Source organism: Bidens hawaiensis, unplaced genomic scaffold, assembly GCF_021521415.1.
Source record: "Bidens hawaiensis isolate Kalapana, Puna unplaced genomic scaffold, B.hawaiensis_p1.1 tig00006386_1, whole genome shotgun sequence".
In the NCBI taxonomy this organism is placed as follows: domain Eukaryota; kingdom Viridiplantae; phylum Streptophyta; class Magnoliopsida; order Asterales; family Asteraceae; genus Bidens; species Bidens hawaiensis.
The window spans coordinates 1,082,281-1,101,196 of NW_027491428.1; the positions used below are offsets into that span (position 1 = coordinate 1,082,281).

General features: G+C 37.1%; 2 pseudogenes; one reads left to right on the forward strand and one right to left on the reverse strand.

Moving 5' to 3' along the window:
* Positions 1-9,198: 9,198 nt before the first annotated feature.
* On the forward strand, positions 9,199-9,540 carry LOC143632239 (ras-related protein RABA1g pseudogene; annotated as a pseudogene).
* Positions 9,541-15,467: 5,927 nt separating this feature from the next.
* LOC143632223 (hydroquinone glucosyltransferase pseudogene) lies at positions 15,468-16,908 on the reverse strand (annotated as a pseudogene).
* Positions 16,909-18,916: the final 2,008 nt, after the last annotated feature.

Here is an 18,916-nt window from a genome sequence, read left to right on the forward strand (position 1 = left end):
TTGGGTTTGGGAATGGTTAAGAGAGGATTATGGGCCATAGGGCCCATGGACCCCATATATAAACCCCAAAATCTCCCAACCACTCCTCATTTCATCATCTCCATCCTCCCCCCCCCCCCCCCCCCCCCACACTTTTTCTCTCTAGCACCCGGATTCCAATCCGAGCCAAGGGAAGGGTAAATCTCGTGTCTAAACATCATCAAACAACAAGAAAACACCACCAGATCCTCGGGTTGATCCAGATCCGGACCGAACCCGAACCAAAATGTGAGTTTTGGTTAAAAAGATTAAGTTTTGAGCTTGGTTTCGACATGCAAACTGATAGAACGATAGATCGGGCTGTAAGATGTAAGGAAAATATAAACTTGGTGAGTCGTAACCTAACGGGTGCGATATACGAAGAAAAGGTGATGTTCGGACCTTGTAAAACACGGGTAGACAAAGTTGGTACGACCCAAAACCCATAAAAAGGGTAAAATCGGGTCCTAAAGAAGAGTCACGGAGAAAAATGGCTTTAAAATGGTAAAAAAAATGATGAATGAAGAAAAGGAAATTATGTTCGCACAGAAAGAAATCGCATCGCATGCCATGCGAAGCGAATGGATTCCATGCGAATGGTTTCTAAGCGATGCGAATGGATTATATGCGAAGCGAATTCTTTCATGCGAATTCCGTCATGCGAATTCTGTCATGCGAATTCCGTCATGCGAATTCCGTCATGCGAATTCTTTCAAATTGTTGTAAAACGTGACCCGATTTATTTTCTGATGCGTTTTTGATAAAGGGCCTATTACTGAAAATAAAATTTTTCCAAGCTGACCTGGCTGCTCGACCCTAGCCCGGGGCTCTACCCCTTGGGTCCTTCTAGGAGTCGCCTCCCCTAGACCCTACTACCAGGGGCCTGCCCCCGGACCCCCGTTAGTTGAGGGTTTCATTAACTTAGATGTAAGAAGTAGTGGTAGTAGATAATTGATACTCGTAACTTGTTACACAGTTAGCCGAGCTCAGTTAAGGAAGAGAATTACGATAAACTCGGAGAGGAATCATCTTCAGGTGAATTCTAGCCCCATTCCTCTTTGAAATGTTTTTGGGGCTGCGTGCATACAAAGTATATATACACTTATATATATATATGATGAAGGTGGATAGCTAAGGCAAGAATGAAAGGATGTGATTAGAATTTGTATGTGTTTAGTTTGATAACTAAATATGATTGTAAGAATCAAATATGAATATAATGTAAGAGTCAGGGTGGCAGGCCCTTCTAATACCTAGGTAAGAATATAGTGGCCGACTCTATGACATCGGTGCAAGAAGCTGGGTGGCAGACCCTTATAATATCTGTGTAAGAAGTCGGGTGGCGGACCCTTATAATATCTGTGCAAGAAATCGGGGTGGCAGACCCTTATAATATCTATGCAAGAATGTAAGAATAATTGTATGCTATGTAAGAATAATGTAAGAATAGTACTGGGTAATATTTGTACGTAAATGAAAGAACGTGTAAGAATAAGTATATAAAATAATGTGTAAGAATAATCCTATAACTGTTAAGCTAGAGCTCACTCAGTGTAGCTGACTTTTAGTATGCACGCGGGTAAATAGAATGCGGTGGGTTGCTTGAGGGAGGCACGTGGCAATAAAGTGAAGACTGACATCGAAGAAAGAGGATTCACGTGCTATTTATGTTATGTTTTAAGACGAATTAACTTTTGTTAAGACAAGATTCGATGTTTTGTAAAGTAATGCATGAAGTTTTAATTATTCTACAAAAGTTTTAATTAAATCTGATTTTTAGGGATGGTAATAAAACCCGAACCAGATGGGAAAACCCAAAACCCGACAAAATTGGGACGGGTAATACCCGGCCCATTAGGGTTTGGGACGGGTTTGAAAATTTTCATAGGTTTGGGACGGGTTTGAGATTTGTAATATACCTGATTACCCGACCCGATTACCCGATAACATTGATCCATTTACCCGATTATATACCCGATATACCCCGCATAGCTTTATATATTTTTATTTAATATATATTAATATACAATATTATATTTGTATAGATGATTAAGATAATGGTCTCTTAAATTTTTCAAATTCTAAATGTCTTTATTATGTTCGTCTCGGTTCACAGCACATTCCATCAATTATTCTAATTTCCAATTAACAGTTCGTAACCTTTTTGGTTAAATATAGTTTGCTTCTTTCTTGTTTCTTCTAAGGATTCTTTTTTGGTTACTTCTTTTCCTTTTTATTATGAAAATTTGAAGAAATATTATTTGTTGAAACTTATTTATAGTAATTATTTGAGACATTTATTTTTATGGTAATCGATTAGTTATATTTTGTCGAAATCCGATAGAAACCCGACAGGTTTTTTTCTCAAAACCCGATAAGAAACCCGATGGGTAATTACCCGATAAATACCCGACGGGCTTGGGACGCATCTGGGACGGGGTTCTATAATCGGGTTCGGGTCTGGGAATGCCTAGACCCGTCCCAAACCAGACCCATTGCCATCCATACTGATTTTAGAACTGTGTTTATGAGCAAATCCAACATCAAAGTAGGGCTTCTGGGATCGGGGCTTAACAAGTTGGTATTAGAGCATACGTTCGAGAGAAAGCATCATACATGCTTAGACTCGAACAGAGAATGGGACAAGGTGAAGGAAAGAAAGAAGATGCTAGTCCGAGAATGCCATGTGTCTCCCAAGCAAGCTCAGAAAGTGATCATCTGGTGTAAGTTGATCTCGTGTAAAGTGAAGAATGAGTAAGAAAATTAGCTTAATTGCTAGAATTAGGAATATACGTTTATATGTAATGATGTGAAATGTACGATGGTCTAACTGTTATATGTAGAAACTAGCACAAGTGGACATACAAAGGGAAGTGTATGGGACATGGAGAGTAACTTGATAAGCTAATCACAACTGGCCACTGTTATTACCTGATAGCCTTACTATCCTTGTACTAAATAGTTCATGTAGTGACGACGTTTGTGTTTTCCTATAGTATACGAATGGCTGGTGCAAAAGAAGACTGCTAAACAAGGAGGGCGCACGGGACGTCGTGGTAGGCCTCGTGTTACCCGAGTACCCTCCTAGGAACCGATCATCGAGTCCGAGGAAGAGAGAAGCATGACAGTGCGAGATGAAGGGTATCAGCTTGACCCTGCTATCCAAGCTGCCATTACTCAGGCAGTAGCTGCTGCAGTGCAGAATCTTCAACAAGAAAAGTCAACCGAGAGTCGTGTAAGCATCCCTGAAAGGACAGGGGAAAGTAGTAGGAGAGATAAAGAGACTGAGAAGGAGGCGTCAAGTGAAGACCGGCCTGTGAAGGTTGATGAGGGAAAAAAGAGTCGAGGTGAGTGCAACTACAAGTTCTTCAAGGGCTGTGACCCACCGAAGCTGACCGGTGTGGGTGACGCAATCGCTACTCTCCAATGGATAACCGCAATGGACAAGGTTATCAGAATTAGCGAATGCCGCCCTGACCAAGCCGTGGGTTATGATACTCAGTCATTTGGGGAAGAAGCGATGTTCTGGTGGGAAACTGTTGAGCAAAGAAAGACCCCTACTGAGATTAAGGCTATGAAGTGGGAAGATTTGAAAGAGATGGTCATGAAAAAGTTTTGTGCGGATGCTGAAGTTGAGAGGGCGGAGATGAAGTTCCTGAATTTGAGAGCGGGGATAATGACACACCGCGAGTACACCACTAAGTTCAATTGCATGTCCAGACTTGTCCCTGACATGGTGAACACTAAGGAAAAGTGGGTTAAGTGCTACTTGAGGGGACTACCACAAAATGTCCTCACCTTAGTCCGGGCTAGTAAACCTACTACTTTTTATTCCGCTGTCGAACTCGCAGAAATGGTTTATGATGGCTTGGCTGTGGATGATGTGGTGGTGGAAGAGAAGAAAGGGAAGAAGTGGGATGCTCCTGCTAAGCGACCGGGTACTCAGTTGTGGAATTCAAAGGAGAAGAAGAAGAAAATGTGGGAGAAGAAACCGTGCAAGACTTGTGGGAAGATGCACGGTGGAGAGTGTAAGTGGAGTTCAGGGGTGAGCACTTGCTATAAGTGTGGGAAGACAGGGCACTACTCTCGTGATTGTAATAGCGAGCTTGTCTGTTACAAGTGTGGAAAGACCGGCCATATGGCAAAAGAGTGCATTGCAAATGAAGCTGGGGGAAGCGGTAAGAAAGGCGTTGACCAGAATAGGCCGAAGACCAGGGCCTACATGCTTACACAAGAGCAAGCGAAGTAGATCCCTGATGTTGTTACACTAGTAAACATCACTAGTGTAAGAGAGGATTATGGGCCATAGGGCCCATGGACCCCATATATAAACCCCAAAATCTCCCAACCACTCCTCATTTCATCATCTCCATCCTCCCCCCCCCCACACTTTTTCTCTCTAGCACCCGGATTCCAATCCGAGCCAAGGGAAGGGTAAATCTCGTGTCTAAACATCATCAAACAACAAGAAAACACCACCAGATCCTCGGGTTGATCCAGATCCGGACCGAACCCGAACCAAAATGTGAGTTTTGGTTAAAAAGATTAAGTTTTGAGCTTGGTTTCGACATGCAAACTGATAGAACGATAGATCGGGCTGTAAGATGTAAGGAAAATATAAACTTGGTGAGTCGTAACCTAACGGGTGCGATATACGAAGAAAAGGTGATGTTCGGACCTTGTAAAACACGGGTAGACAAAGTTGGTACGACCCAAAACCCATAAAAAGGGTAAAATCGGGTCCTAAAGAAGAGTCACGGAGAAAAATGGCTTTAAAATGGTAAAAAAAATGATGAATGAAGAAAAGGAAATTATGTTCGCACAGAAAGAAATCGCATCGCATGCCATGCGAAGCGAATGGATTCCATGCGAATGGTTTCTAAGCGATGCGAATGGATTATATGCGAAGCGAATTCTTTCATGCGAATTCCGTCATGCGAATTCTGTCATGCGAATTCCGTCATGCGAATTCCGTCATGCGAATTCTTTCAAATTGTTGTAAAACGTGACCCGATTTATTTTCTGATGCGTTTTTGACTGTAAGATGTAAGAAAAATATAAACTTGGTGAGTCGTAACCTAACGGGTGCGATATACGAAGAAAAGGTGATGTTCGGACCTTGTAAAACGCGGTTAGACAAAGTTGGTACGACCCAAAACCCATAAAAAGGGTAAAATCGGGTCCTAAGGAAGAGTCACAGAGGAAAATGGCTTTAAAATGGTAAAAAAAATGATGAATGAAGAAAAGGAAATTTTGTTCGCACAAAAGAAATCGCATCGCATGCCATGCGAAGCGAATGGATTCCATGCGAATGGTTTCTAAGCGATGCGAATGGATTCAATGCGAAGCAAATTCTTTCATGCGAATTCCGTCATGCGAATTCTTTCATGCGAATTCTGTCATGCGAATTCTTTCAAATTGTCGGCGATATAGATTTGACGGAGGTCTCAGGCGTGACGACATACGGATGGAAACAAGTCTGGACGTGGGTGATTCGTAGCAATTGTCGTAATTCATCGTCTTCGGAAAGAGAAGGGTTCAAACAGGTCTCTCACTCCCATACCCGAGAAGATTTCTCTCTCTCATTGTGTTACACCGTCTTGCTTTTACAACACTGGATATGCATGGTGAAGGGTTTAAAATTAGATCTTACACAACCACATGGACGTAAAGTGCAAGGGCATAAAGGTCTTTTAATAGGATCCTAACATCGGGTAAACGTTGAGTTAACGACGAGGTTCCAATTGCGAAGGAATGCAGACTACTGATGCTAAAAGCGCAAAATTGCCACCGCAAGTGCTTATCCTGCAACACGATGTTGACCACATAGGTGCATTTTGCACTTAAATCATTATTATATTACCTAAGGATAAAGAAAAATAAATGAATGGTTCAATTAAAAGAGTATGTATATTTTTAGCAATCTAGTTTGGTATTGCCAAACTGATACCTGTCCCAACTCCCATGCCCACCAATGTTTTCAAAGATAATCCCGTTTTTGCTCTGTTTTAATCTCACATTTTTCGAGTTTGGATTTGAAATAAGTGGATATGGACTGTCGATCCTGGCGGCGTCTTTACTGTTAGTTCTACAAGAAAATTGCTTGAAAATCAATCTAAAACACATGATTTCAGTTATTACGATTGGATAAATTGAGTCCCAAAGTAGGTAGGATGTATTCGGCTGGGGAACTCAACTTGGAAGAATTTCCACACCCACTACTCTACTTAGACGAAATATCACGGTGGGTACGAAAATATGTCCTCTTTGTTCATACTTTGATAAAACCGTAAAACACTTGTTGGTTACTTGCTTGGTGGCGGACACAATTTGGCAAGATGTGGCCAGCTGGTGTAAACTTACACATTTCTTCGCTTTCTTTATTAATGATGTTTTGGATTACCAAATATACTTTAGACGGAACCAAACACCAAAGGTGTAAGGCCTCCGATCTCGGGTGCCCTACTTTTGCTCGGGTTGGAATTACTCATTCACAAAATTCGAAAATCAGAGTTAGTTAAAACAAATTGCGGAATAAATAGTCAATCACTCTTACATGACATAAGTACTTTGTTTTAAACGAACTAACACAAGTCATAAACGTTTAACATAAAGAACATGTGATTCTTCCTTTTGACGATGTCAGTCTTCATCTTATTGCCACGTGTCTCCATCAAGCAATCTGCCTCATTCTATTCACCTAAGTGCATACTAAAAGTCAGCTACGCTGAGTGAGTTTTAGTTAATCAATTAACATACATTACATTTATGTTCATACTTATACGCGTACATACATACATACATTCATGCATGCATGCATGCATACATACATACATACATACATACATACATACATACATGCATACTTTCTTTCATACCTTCCTATGGTATACCATAAACTATCCTACTTCTACTATCTCATATATTATTAGGGTCTGGTCCCTCTATCTCAGATATTATCAGGGTCTGGTCCATTCTATCTAAGATATTATAAGGGTCTAGTCCCTCCTATCTCATATATTATTAGGGTCTGGTCTCTCTTGCCCCGATCATAGATATTATTAGGGTCTGGTCCCTTTGTCTCACTTAACCATACAACCATACATGTCCCGTCAATCGTCCATATGTTTGTTATCATACGTGCATAATTTACATATCTTTTAATTGCATATATAATTCTATATACGCACATTCATACAATATTCTATAATAATAACATTCAATACATAATCATACACGTATCATACACTTATACTTAGGATAAGTGTATTGACTATCAAATAGGAGTATGCACACAACCCCGAAAAACGTCACAGAGAAAGGGGCTAGAACTCACCTGTAGACGATTTCTTCTCGAGCTAATCGTGATTCCTTTCTTCAGTTGTGCTCGACTAACTGTTTAATAATTATACATATTAATTTTCTATCTTTAAATATCTTACTTTCTTAAGTTAAAGAAACCGAACTTTATCGGTCAATGATCCGAACTCACGGGTTAACGAATCCTAACTTTATTACCTTAACAAACCGGACTTATTAGTTTAACGAACCGATCTTTTTAACTTAAGGTTCTCTTAACGAGTTTATGAGCTAATAGTTTCTCAATGAGTCGGGTTCGTGTCGAGTTCATATTTGACTCGGTTTTGGTTAAGTTCTCATATTTATTATTATTTCTTATAAGTTAGCAATTCGTAACCATCTTATATGTTTAAACTTTCTTACGAGCTTTATAATTTCGACTTCTTAAACGAGTCGGTTCTCGGGTTCGGTTTACATTCTAAATATATTCTTTCATTTGAGTCGCAGGAGAGGCTCCGATCGAGTCGAGGATTTGGGTCGACTTCTTAATCCAATCGACTCCAACTCGAGTCGTTGCTTCATTCCAATCAACTCCAACTCGAGTCGTTCCTTCATTCTAATCGACTCCAACTCGATTCGTTCCTTCATTCCAATAGACTCCACCTCGAGTCGTTCCTTCATTCCAATAGACTCCAACTCGAGTCGTTCCTTCATTCTAATCAACTCTAACTCGAGTCGTTCCTTCATTCCAATCGACTCCAACTCGAGTCGTTCCTTCATTCCAATCGACTCCACCTCGAGTCAAATTCCAATCGACTCCAACTGGAGTAGAATTCTAATCCACTCGAACTGGAATCGAATTCCATTCCACTCCAACTGGATTCGAATTCCAATCCACTCCAACTAAGCCGAATTCCAATCCACTTTAACTAGAGTCAAATTCCAATCCACTCTAACTAGAATCAAATCAATCCACTCGAGTCCTTATAAACCTAACTGGTCCAACTTGGATCTAACCCTCAATCCGATTGGGTTCAAACCCAATACCAACCGTTATGTATATATATTATGTCCAATCGTTTAAACCAAAATCTAACTTTCGTTCTAGGTTCGTTTAGAGTTCTTTTGAGTCGGTTTGTTTAGTATCTAAACTTTCAAGATTCATTTATTTTACTATTACATCTTAACACGATAGAATGAGATGAACATGATTGAAAGATGGATCTTTAACCTAATACATACCTTGAAGACTAGGTTGGATTAGATCTTGAATACTCTTGGAATCCACATGAGCTTTTCATAAATGTACAATATACCAACCGTTTTCTTTAGATCTTGGATTGAATGCAAAGGAAGAAATGTTTGTGTGTGTATGAGCAGAGGGTGTGTGTGTGTACGTGAGGGTGTGTGTGTGTCTAATAATGAAATGATGAGGACGAGATGATTTGGATATTAACAATTAGGGGGTGTTTGGTACAGAGAATGGAATTGTAGAGAAATGGAATAGAGAAATGGAATTACAGAGAAAGGGAATTGGTCTGGAGAATGAGAATTGACTGTTCTGTTTGGTAGTACAGAGATTTCAGTAGAGAAATATAGCTGAGAATCATTTCTCTTGTTTGGTACACAGAAAATAAACAGAGAATTATATCAACTTTATCATTAGCACAAGTATTTTTTTCATAACAAATATTTATTAAAAAATAAAAAACATATAAAAAGATGCATAAATTCCAACCAAAATATGCATTGATCAAACCAATTCACATACAAAACATAGTTTTTAAGCAAAAAACATCAACCATAGTTAAAACCAATTCACATACAAAACATACTTCAACCATACATCACAAGGCACGTAACATTTGAAAACGTTGAAAGATGGCTAAAGAGCTTCGGGACCACACAGATCACAACATTGTGATCATGCTCGTGGAGAACAAAGCGGACCTTCGACACCTACAGGCCATTCAAACAGAAGATGCAAAGATGTTTGCGCAGAAAGAGAACAACTTTTTCATGGAAACATCAGCACTCGAATCGATAAACGTTGAGAACGCTTTCACCGAAGTGTTGACTCGGATTTATCATGTCGTGAGCAAACGGGCGCTCGACGTCAGTAATGATTCTACGGTACCATCAAAAGGCAAAACAATTGATGTTGGAGGGAAAGATGATGTACCTACTGTCAATAAAAATAATGCAGGATGTTGCTCTAGCTAATGTTCAAGGTTGAATAATATATGTTTGTACATTTATAAATATGTAAGATGTTTTCATTTATTAAAACATACAGAAAAAGAACATTAAAACTTGAGAAAATTTTGGCAAAAAATAACCAGAGTTAACAAGAGACCAAAACCAATCAATGATTTATGCAAAGTTGCTTTTAAGATAATTTAAATGATAAAAACATAGATACCCCAACAATAGGCATGTATAAATCTCCAACATAAAACCAACTAAACGTTACACATAATATAAAAAACTACCGGTTTCCAACCATCATTCATCAGTTGCCAAACAGCCTCATTTCCTTGCTTCCGCCTTCTTTTGGTCTTTGGCTGAAAACACAAAATGGGGTTATATAATCAGTGAGCGCCTAGCGCGAAAGATTGCTTTACTAAGTAATATAAACGTTAGCACTTTAGTTTGTTCAACTTTTTATGTACAAAAAAGTATGTTTTATACTTCTATCTAGTTCCAAATAGGTAGCATCATTAACCAAAATCATACATTCATACTATCTGAAAAGTAGACCAGTGTACAATATAGTTTTTATTTAACATAGTTGCTATTTATAACTTCTAAAATAGTGTTTTGTGTCAAGTTGTCAACCTAACCAAATCATGAACAAGACTAAAAAAACCGTTTTGATGGAAACCATCGTTGACCCGTTACCAAACCCAGCTTTTAAAAAACAAAAAGAACTTTGAACATTACCAGCCTTCTCTTCTTCTCGCTTCTTAGCAGCTACTGCCCTTTGTTGGCGGATAAGAGCCAAACACTCTGGCAAATACAATACACGAATCAAAGTCACCATTTGAATATATATAGATGAAATAAAAAATCAATAAAAGAGCTAAATTATAAGTCACATTTATTGGAATTTATATATATATATATATATATATATATATATATATATATTGGCCATAGTAGCATTAGAAATTAGTAAAATTATCAAGTTTTTTTCCAAAAAAATATACATATATAAGTGCTATATGAATTTCATGTGCATATTTTGCACAACAATTATATAATTTCAAATAAATATCAGAATGCTCACCCAAATCCGTTCTTGCTTGTTCTGTTTTACCCTGTTCTTGCAACTTCATATACCTTTCATGAGCCCTCTGTTTCGCAATTTCTTCACTGCAACATAAAATTAAACACGTGATTTAAATGCATTTGCGCTTCCTCGTTTTTCATGAGCATCCGGTGATATTATAATTATATGCTTACTTAAACCAATAGCAAAACAAACAGGTAAGAAAAAGTAACAAGTGAATTGATTGAAACTTGAAAGTTGTTGAAACTACTCAAATGCGTATAATATCATAAATCCCTTTGTTTGTGAAAATTAGATCATTACTTTTCTAAAATAGCTTTTGTGATGATATTTAATACATGGAGTCCTCAAGTGGTTCAGAGAAAAGGTGGCATGTTTTGCCCAAACCCAGTTCAAGCAAAACATATTCAATACTTGTGGCTTCCTTAAAACACCAAAGTGGATACAAAAGAAATAAAAATGAAAAAAGAAAGAATTTACTAACCGTTACAAATTAACCTCCATATTTACCTTTTTGAACGTGCGTGGGCGAGAAGAAGTACCGGCAACTGCAACCACCAAGAAAAAAACAAAACAAAATTAATTATCGCGCTAAAGAATTATCAAATTTCAACCGTTACAACAAAAAGATATATTTAACAAGAAAGGTTCATTGATCATGCACAAGGTCAAAACTCAATAGCATGGTTGTAAAAATCCCGACTAGGCGCCTATTAATCCCCGATTAATAATTGGTCCCCACCCTACTAATTAATTTTGGTCTAATCAGTCTAACGGCCAACCAAACTCGGAATAAATCAGACTTGGTCGGCGTTTTCTGGCCTGATTCCAACCAAAATCAGCGGTTTCCAGAGATATTTCACCCCACCGCCCGACTAGTGACTACCACAACCTTGCTCGATAGTCAACACTCATCTGGCATATTGAGAATCTTTTAAAACATTGCTCCTTTGTTGCATACTAATTTTATATTAACATTAATTAATAAGTTAATACATAAAGCAGCAGCTCCTCTGTTTAACATGTAGTGAATTAAACCCATATTAATCAAACAGATTCACATCTTCAAACTGATTATTCCAATGACCATCACATATAATCATCAATTTGAAATCACAATCTTAAATTAACCAATCACAAGACCTAACTTCAGCTAAAACCCCAAATTGAACCCTAAATCAGCGTAAGACGGATCCACTCATGAATTGCAAACTTACATACATCAGATATGAATCGAATAACAATCAATCAACAATAGAAACGAATATTAATGGTAATAAAAGCAGGAGTGTATTGAATTGACATACGCATCTCTTCGGGAGTGGAGAATTGACGGCGACCGGTAGGCTTGCCCTTAAACTTGCCTCTTCCCATCCTCCCAATTCGATCTGCAACAAGAGATTGATTTGAGGGTTTTGAAATTTGGGATTTGTTCTTCAAGAGGAAAGAGAAACCCTAGTTGTGTTGTAGAAAGAATGAGAACTCCTGCTTGTTTCATGTTTAGGAATCAAAACCCTAGAAATCAAAATCAAATGGTTGCAAACTTGAATTGAAAATATATTACAGATTATGGATAGTTTGAATCCGTTGAAGATAAAGCAATCGTTACCAGTGGTTTTGTTGGTCCGGTGAAACGCGGCAAGCTCAGATGGCAGGGAGAGGCGTGAGGCTGAGAAATGAAATCAGAGAAATCCATTTCTCCGCTTTTTGTAGAGAAACAAAACCAGAGAAATGGAAATGGTTTATTTCCATTTCTCACCTCTTTCTTTCATAAACAAACAAGAGAATTCTTTCCAATTCCATTTCTCACCCCTCAATTCCCTCTACCAAACACCCCCTTAGGATTTTAGGTTTGCTTAAATAGGCTAGGCCCAAGGCTTAGGCCCATAATTATTCTCAAGCCCATAATCCACCTTAAAAATATCATTTCATCTTATTACTCTACTAGGTTATAAACCCCGTGTACTACACGGGTTTGAGTAAAATAATATACAATAATAAATAAATACTTATTATTTTTTAATACTTACATTCGCAATTTACTGATTGATATTAATTTGCAATTACCATGTTGATCAACAATTCTATTCCATGTGTACCATTAGGGGTCTTAAAAGAATGTACTCACCAAAACTTAATTATTCGAACTTTATTTGTGACGTCAAGTATTGAAACATCAAGCTGGCTGAGTAAGTTATCAGTAATTAATTAATTCATAAAAACAACAAATATTATATTTACAAAATGGTCATGGAACCCATCATTGGAGTAGAACCGGTAATGAGAGTAGCCATATCCAAACCAGCTGACAGAGAAAAGAAAACCGATGTAAAGAAATATGTTTGTGAGTCACTGAAAATAATTAGTATTATATATACATATTGGTTCTTTTGGAACCGATAGAAAAACAAACTTTTAGTTTAGTCTCGATTGCGCGCTCTTATAAAGTAATTAACAACATGATATGAAGCATAATGCATCTTATAACAAAAATCAAATACAAAAATTTGTAATGTAAGTTCAACCTGTGTTTCTATCTTTGAGACTTCAAATGACTTAACCTCATCCTTACAAACTGTTGCATTGCCTGGACTGATTTACTCAACCTAGTTTAAAATTGTAAAAATTGAACCTTCAAAAAAAACCCAGAGTGCTCCTGACACGTGAAACGCAATCAGCAGATTAACACCTAATAGATTCGTGACTACTAATGTATCCCAAGTTAACTGGACGACGCGATTAAACAATTGCTATATAGAAACAACAGATGACTTCAGACTTCATATGCTGCTAATCGATCATGGGCTTGCAATCGGAGTTCCTGAAGAATCAATCCTCACTGTTGATTCACAAAGCATGGGGAGGAAAAATTCTAATGTGGTAGTACTGCAATAATCGCTCTGATTCGGTAAAACGATTCCATCATGTACTGTTGCAATATTTTGCAACTTTTTCAAGTAAAAAACATGACACGTATGTTTAAATATCTTGAGACAAAACATTGAATGGAATTGAAAAACTTAAGATTAATCCAGTTAAATTTGAGCCCATAATAATAAAAATCAACTTTCTACCCAACAAAAAAATGGCCCGGTGACAAGGATAAATTTGATCCTTCATGAAACTTAACATTGTGTGAACCGTTAAAAAAAAACTTAAAACGAATCCCTTTTATAGGTTAAATTTGAGCCAATAATTGTAAAACTTGTTTTTTGACCCGTTAACGGAAGAAAAAAATAGTCCGGTAACCAGGTTAAATTTGACCGTTCATGAAACTTAAAATTGTTCATGTTTACAGGTTAAATTCGACTCGATAATAATGAAACTAATTGTAATTGAAATACCTGTTCACACAATTGTCCATTTGTGTCGATAAGATTGGTTAGGTAGAGTAGAGTTTGTGGCAACGCAAACGTTGATAAAAAGAGCTTAGTACAGTCATCATTGCACCTTGGCTCATTAATGTGCAGCATATAATCAAACATTAACACATCATCAACTATATATACTTAGTTTCGTTCAAAAAGAGGTAATTACTTGAGGAAAGTCAATCCTGAATTTCTCCGCTTACAGCAATCAAACTTTATATTTGGGAGGCTTAAGGCACCACCATCAATAACAAAAAAAACTCACCAGACCCTTACAACATCAAATGCTTATAAATTTTCATATTTTAACATCAAAAAAATGAAACTCACATTAAAACAAATGGTATTTATTTACAAATAAAATGGATTTGAGAGAACAAATCACGAAGTAAGAACAATCTATTCTCTGTTTGTGGATTATGGACATCGGACAGTCGGCCAATGGCATGAATTTAAGAGAGCAATTGCAAAACCCCTGTTAACTGATTGAAGCGTGGTGAGAATACACGTGTCATCATAGCATAAAGTAAAAATAAAAATGATAGGTTGCTCTGACATGTCCAAAAACTTTTGTTTTATTATATTAGTAGATTAACTCTAAGTAAGTAACGCACGCTAATTAAATAAAACTCATTTTATTTATAAATTCGAAAATGTGGATGTTACTACAATATGATGTATTGAAATGCAAGGAATAATAAGATCTTCAATACGAGCCCAATTAAAATCATTAAAGACGTAACAATTCTAAGTTTTTTATGAGTAGGTTTAAGATCAAATGAAATTAAAGATTTTTTTTTACCAGCTAAAATAAAATTGGAGTTGATTGGATCAGTTAAATGTAAAGTTTGTGGTATGAATATAATGCCACATTTAAAAAAAAGGTACTGGTAACCACCCAAAAACAAAGTATTGGTAGTTTGTACACATAATATGGTCAACCAGATAAAGATACGAAAATCAGTAAATAAATTTTTAAAGTGCATTAGGTATACTATTGTTGTCCGATAGAATTGAAATTAAAATTTTAAAACGCATTAGGTACACTATTGTTGTCCGATAGAATTGAAATTCAATTTTTAATCATGTCGTGATTATAACTACATATAATATGGTCAACCAGATAAACATACAAAAACCATTGAATAATTATTTTAAATATATCAAATATAATAAGTTATAACATAAAATATTAATGATTTTACTACTTGTAAGTATTAAATAGTTTAATCTAGTACCATATTTATCCTATAAACATGCTACCATTTCTGCGGCATTAAAATGTGCAATATGTATGTTGTGATGATGTCCTAACTTAGGTAATTCCTTAATGTGTTTTGAAATGTTAGTGACCCTCATAATACTTTCTTTATTCTACTGATCATAGTTAATGATATTGGTTCGCACTACGGTTAACCATCAACGGAAGTCATTTTTAAAACTTTGTAGTCATGTCATAGAAATAAAAAAAAAATTAACATTTTTTATTCTTATAAAAATAAGGTGTACAAACTAAATTTTGTTTTTTAGCTTGGAAACTAATTCATCTAGTGTTTTTGTTGAACGCCCATTTTTGCTAATCACGCTAAAAGCCGCTTCTTTAAGCTCTTGAGTCCGAAGTTGGATCGCCCTCCCTTCTTCTCCTACTAATAAACTCTTGACAACCCGAACAATCTCTAAACGATCCACAATTCCATGTTCATTTGGCTTAGCCCTCAACGCAACTTTCAGACCCTCGGTCAACATTATAGCGTTCATCTTTTGTTCAGCATAAAGTGGCCAAGCAGTCATCGGTACCCCTTGAACTATAGTTTCAAGAGTTGAATTCCAACCACAGTGAGTCACAAACCCTCCCGTTGAGCTATGACTCAATATTTGAGCTTGTGGTGCCCAGTCGAGCACCACCAGTCCACGTTCTTTAGTTTTTTCTAAAAACGTCTTTGGTAAAAAGTCAAAAGTGCCCTTAGGGCCATGGGTGTTGAAGTATGTAGCATCGGCTACTTTATCATTTGGGGTCCTAACCACCCATATGAATCTTTGCTCACCCAACTCCAAACCCATGACTAACTCATTGACTTGCTCACTAGAAAGGGTCCCACCACTCCCAAAACATATATACAAAACAGACCCACGTGGTTGACCATCTAACCATGTTAAGCAGCTTGACTCGTTTGCACCCTACTCGACTCAACTGACCCAGACTGTATCAACGGTCCAACCGGGTAAACCGGCGGGTAACCGGATTGCCCATCTTGTAAAGCTTCAATTGCTCCACCCTCCAACTCCTTGAAACTATTTACCACTATGCCATCAGCCATCACATACCTCTTTGTGTTATGCAAAACCATTTTATATGCATCATTACTCCGGTCCTGAAGCGGGTCAAGCAAGTCCTTACCATGGAGCGGTATGCAACCCGGCAACTGAATCGGGTCGGGTACGTCTCTATACTCGCATGAGACTGTTTCATCAAGCTTTGGCAAATGAAGAAACAAAGACAAAGTCATGGCGGATGCCGGGAAGAAAAGATAATGTGGGACCCCGAATTCGACCGCGACGTCAAAAGCATCGGTTCCAAACAAATCAACGAATAAAGCAACGAGATTTTTGTTTGAAATCATGGTTTTGATGGTTTCTTGAAGAGGAGTAATGGATCTGGCTATCATGAGGGTTATTCGGGTTTCGATTTTCGTATCTTGAGGTAAATCATCGAAATTTACGGGTGGGAGGAGGGTGTAGGCTATGGCACTAGGAAGGGAATCAAGAAACTGAAGCTGTGATTCGGATAAAGGACCGTCGTTTGGGATGATGAAAGTTGAAGAGAGATTGTGTTTTGATGCTAGTCGTTTGGCGAATTCGACTAGCGGGATGAGGTGACCCATCCCGGGGCTAGGGACCATGGCTACATGTGGTGGTTTCTCCATTGAAATCGGTGGGGTGTGTGTATTTGGTGGTGAGTGAATGAATGGATGAATGGACTTGTTATATATAAGGTCACATGCATCTTGGACGTAGCATATGATAATGTATAAGTGGTGGTGGATTGTTGAAATGTATAACAAAGAAAATTGTATTTGAATAAGTTGAAAGTAATATTTTAAGGGTTTTGAAAAATTTATTTATTTGTTTCTACAACAATTAAGTTGAAATGATTTAATAGATTTGATTTGTTTAAATATTTGTTCATAAAACAATTATACTTGTTTAAACATGATATAGTGATGGGGATGGAGGAAGCGACCACGATGGTGGTCGTGGGGATTTTGGGGTGGTGAGAGTGGCGGTGATGATAACGGGTTTAAACGAGTTGAGCCGTTCGTGAACTACTAGAGCTTGTAACATGACGAGCTTTTTCGAGCTTGGGCCTAGCCAGAGTCTCAAATAAAGCTCATTTTGTTTTCGAGCCCGAGCTTGAGCCTTGTCTATATATAAGTTTACATCTTTTGAATTTCTATGTATTAATTTCACACTCCAAAGCTAAGCTCGAGCTAAGCTTTGGCTCGTTTAACATGCAGCACGAGCTCAAACTAAGCTTAGGCTCATTTAACATATATTTCAAATATATAAAATTAATTAAAAAATCTATATGAATTAGTTAACAAATAATAAACGAGCCAATCACGAGCTTGAAAAAACAACTCATGAGACGAGTTCGAGTTTTGAAAAAATAGCTTGAAACGAGCCAAGCACGAGATCTAGATCTTGGATGTCATAACGCGCCAAGCTGGAGCCTAGTCGAGCCCAAGCTCAGGTTGGCTCGTTTACACTCTAGTGATGATGATGGTAGGGGTGGCGGAAACAACATTGACGATGATGAAGGGAGATATTCCAAGTATTTTGACTTGATTCTTTCGCTACGTCGAGTTCCTTCGCTATCATGAAGAAACGTTGAATAGTTATGCAACCAAACATGTAAGAAATATAATTTCAGCGAACCAACCACCACATAAAATCGTTAGCGTGATCTCATCATACTTGATTATAAAACCGTATCCTATACCCTGTCGAATACTCGTTGGGTATCTGTTGAGTATAAGAGTGTAAAAGAGCCAGTCCGCTAGTGAGCTATTTGAGATTGGTTTGCTAAAAGCTCAGACTGATCCAAACTTTAATGAGCTCAAACTTGAACATGAGCCTAAAAATAAGCTTACCTAATAAACGAGCCATATCCCAAGATTTACTTATTGAGCTTAACTTGATTCGCGAGTCTAGACAACCCAATTATTTATAATTTTATTTCATCTCTAAAATATATAATAATAGTTATATATAAAGTTTTAGAATACAATAACTAAATAATGCATTAAGTGCAGAATTATAAAATATATAATTTCAGCTTGAGTTTTAAAGTTTGTGTTTTGAAAGTCAAGTTAAAATGATGAGTTTAAACTCGGGCTCTAGCAAGTTAAATGAGTTAAGCTTGGCTCTAGTAAGTTAAATGAGTTTATCTAGTAAGTTAAATGAGTAAGTTAAATAAGTTGAGCTTCACTTTTTAGTTTGTTAAAACTAGCCGTGGTTTTCAAATTACATTTCATACTATTTAAATTTGTATATTTTATCCAAGACATTTGAAAATATGAAAATGAAAATTAACGAATTAGTAAATTATTTTATTACCCAATGAAAGTAAAACAAAAATAAAATAATTGCATACATGGTTCAATTAAATGAGTATGCATATTTCGAATAATTGGGTCGGAGTCCCAACTCCCATACCCACATATTTCTTTAAAGCTATAATCTCATTTTTGGTACATAAAAGTCTCAAAATTTTCAGGTTTTTAGATTTGAACTACTAGTTTGGTTAACTTGCAGTCGCAAAGGTTAATACACGCACTCATACTTAGAAAATCGACATCCAAATTTATACCAAACATTGGTGGTTGCCTTTCAGATAAAAAAAAGGTAATGATATTTGTATGATTGTACGCATAAAAAT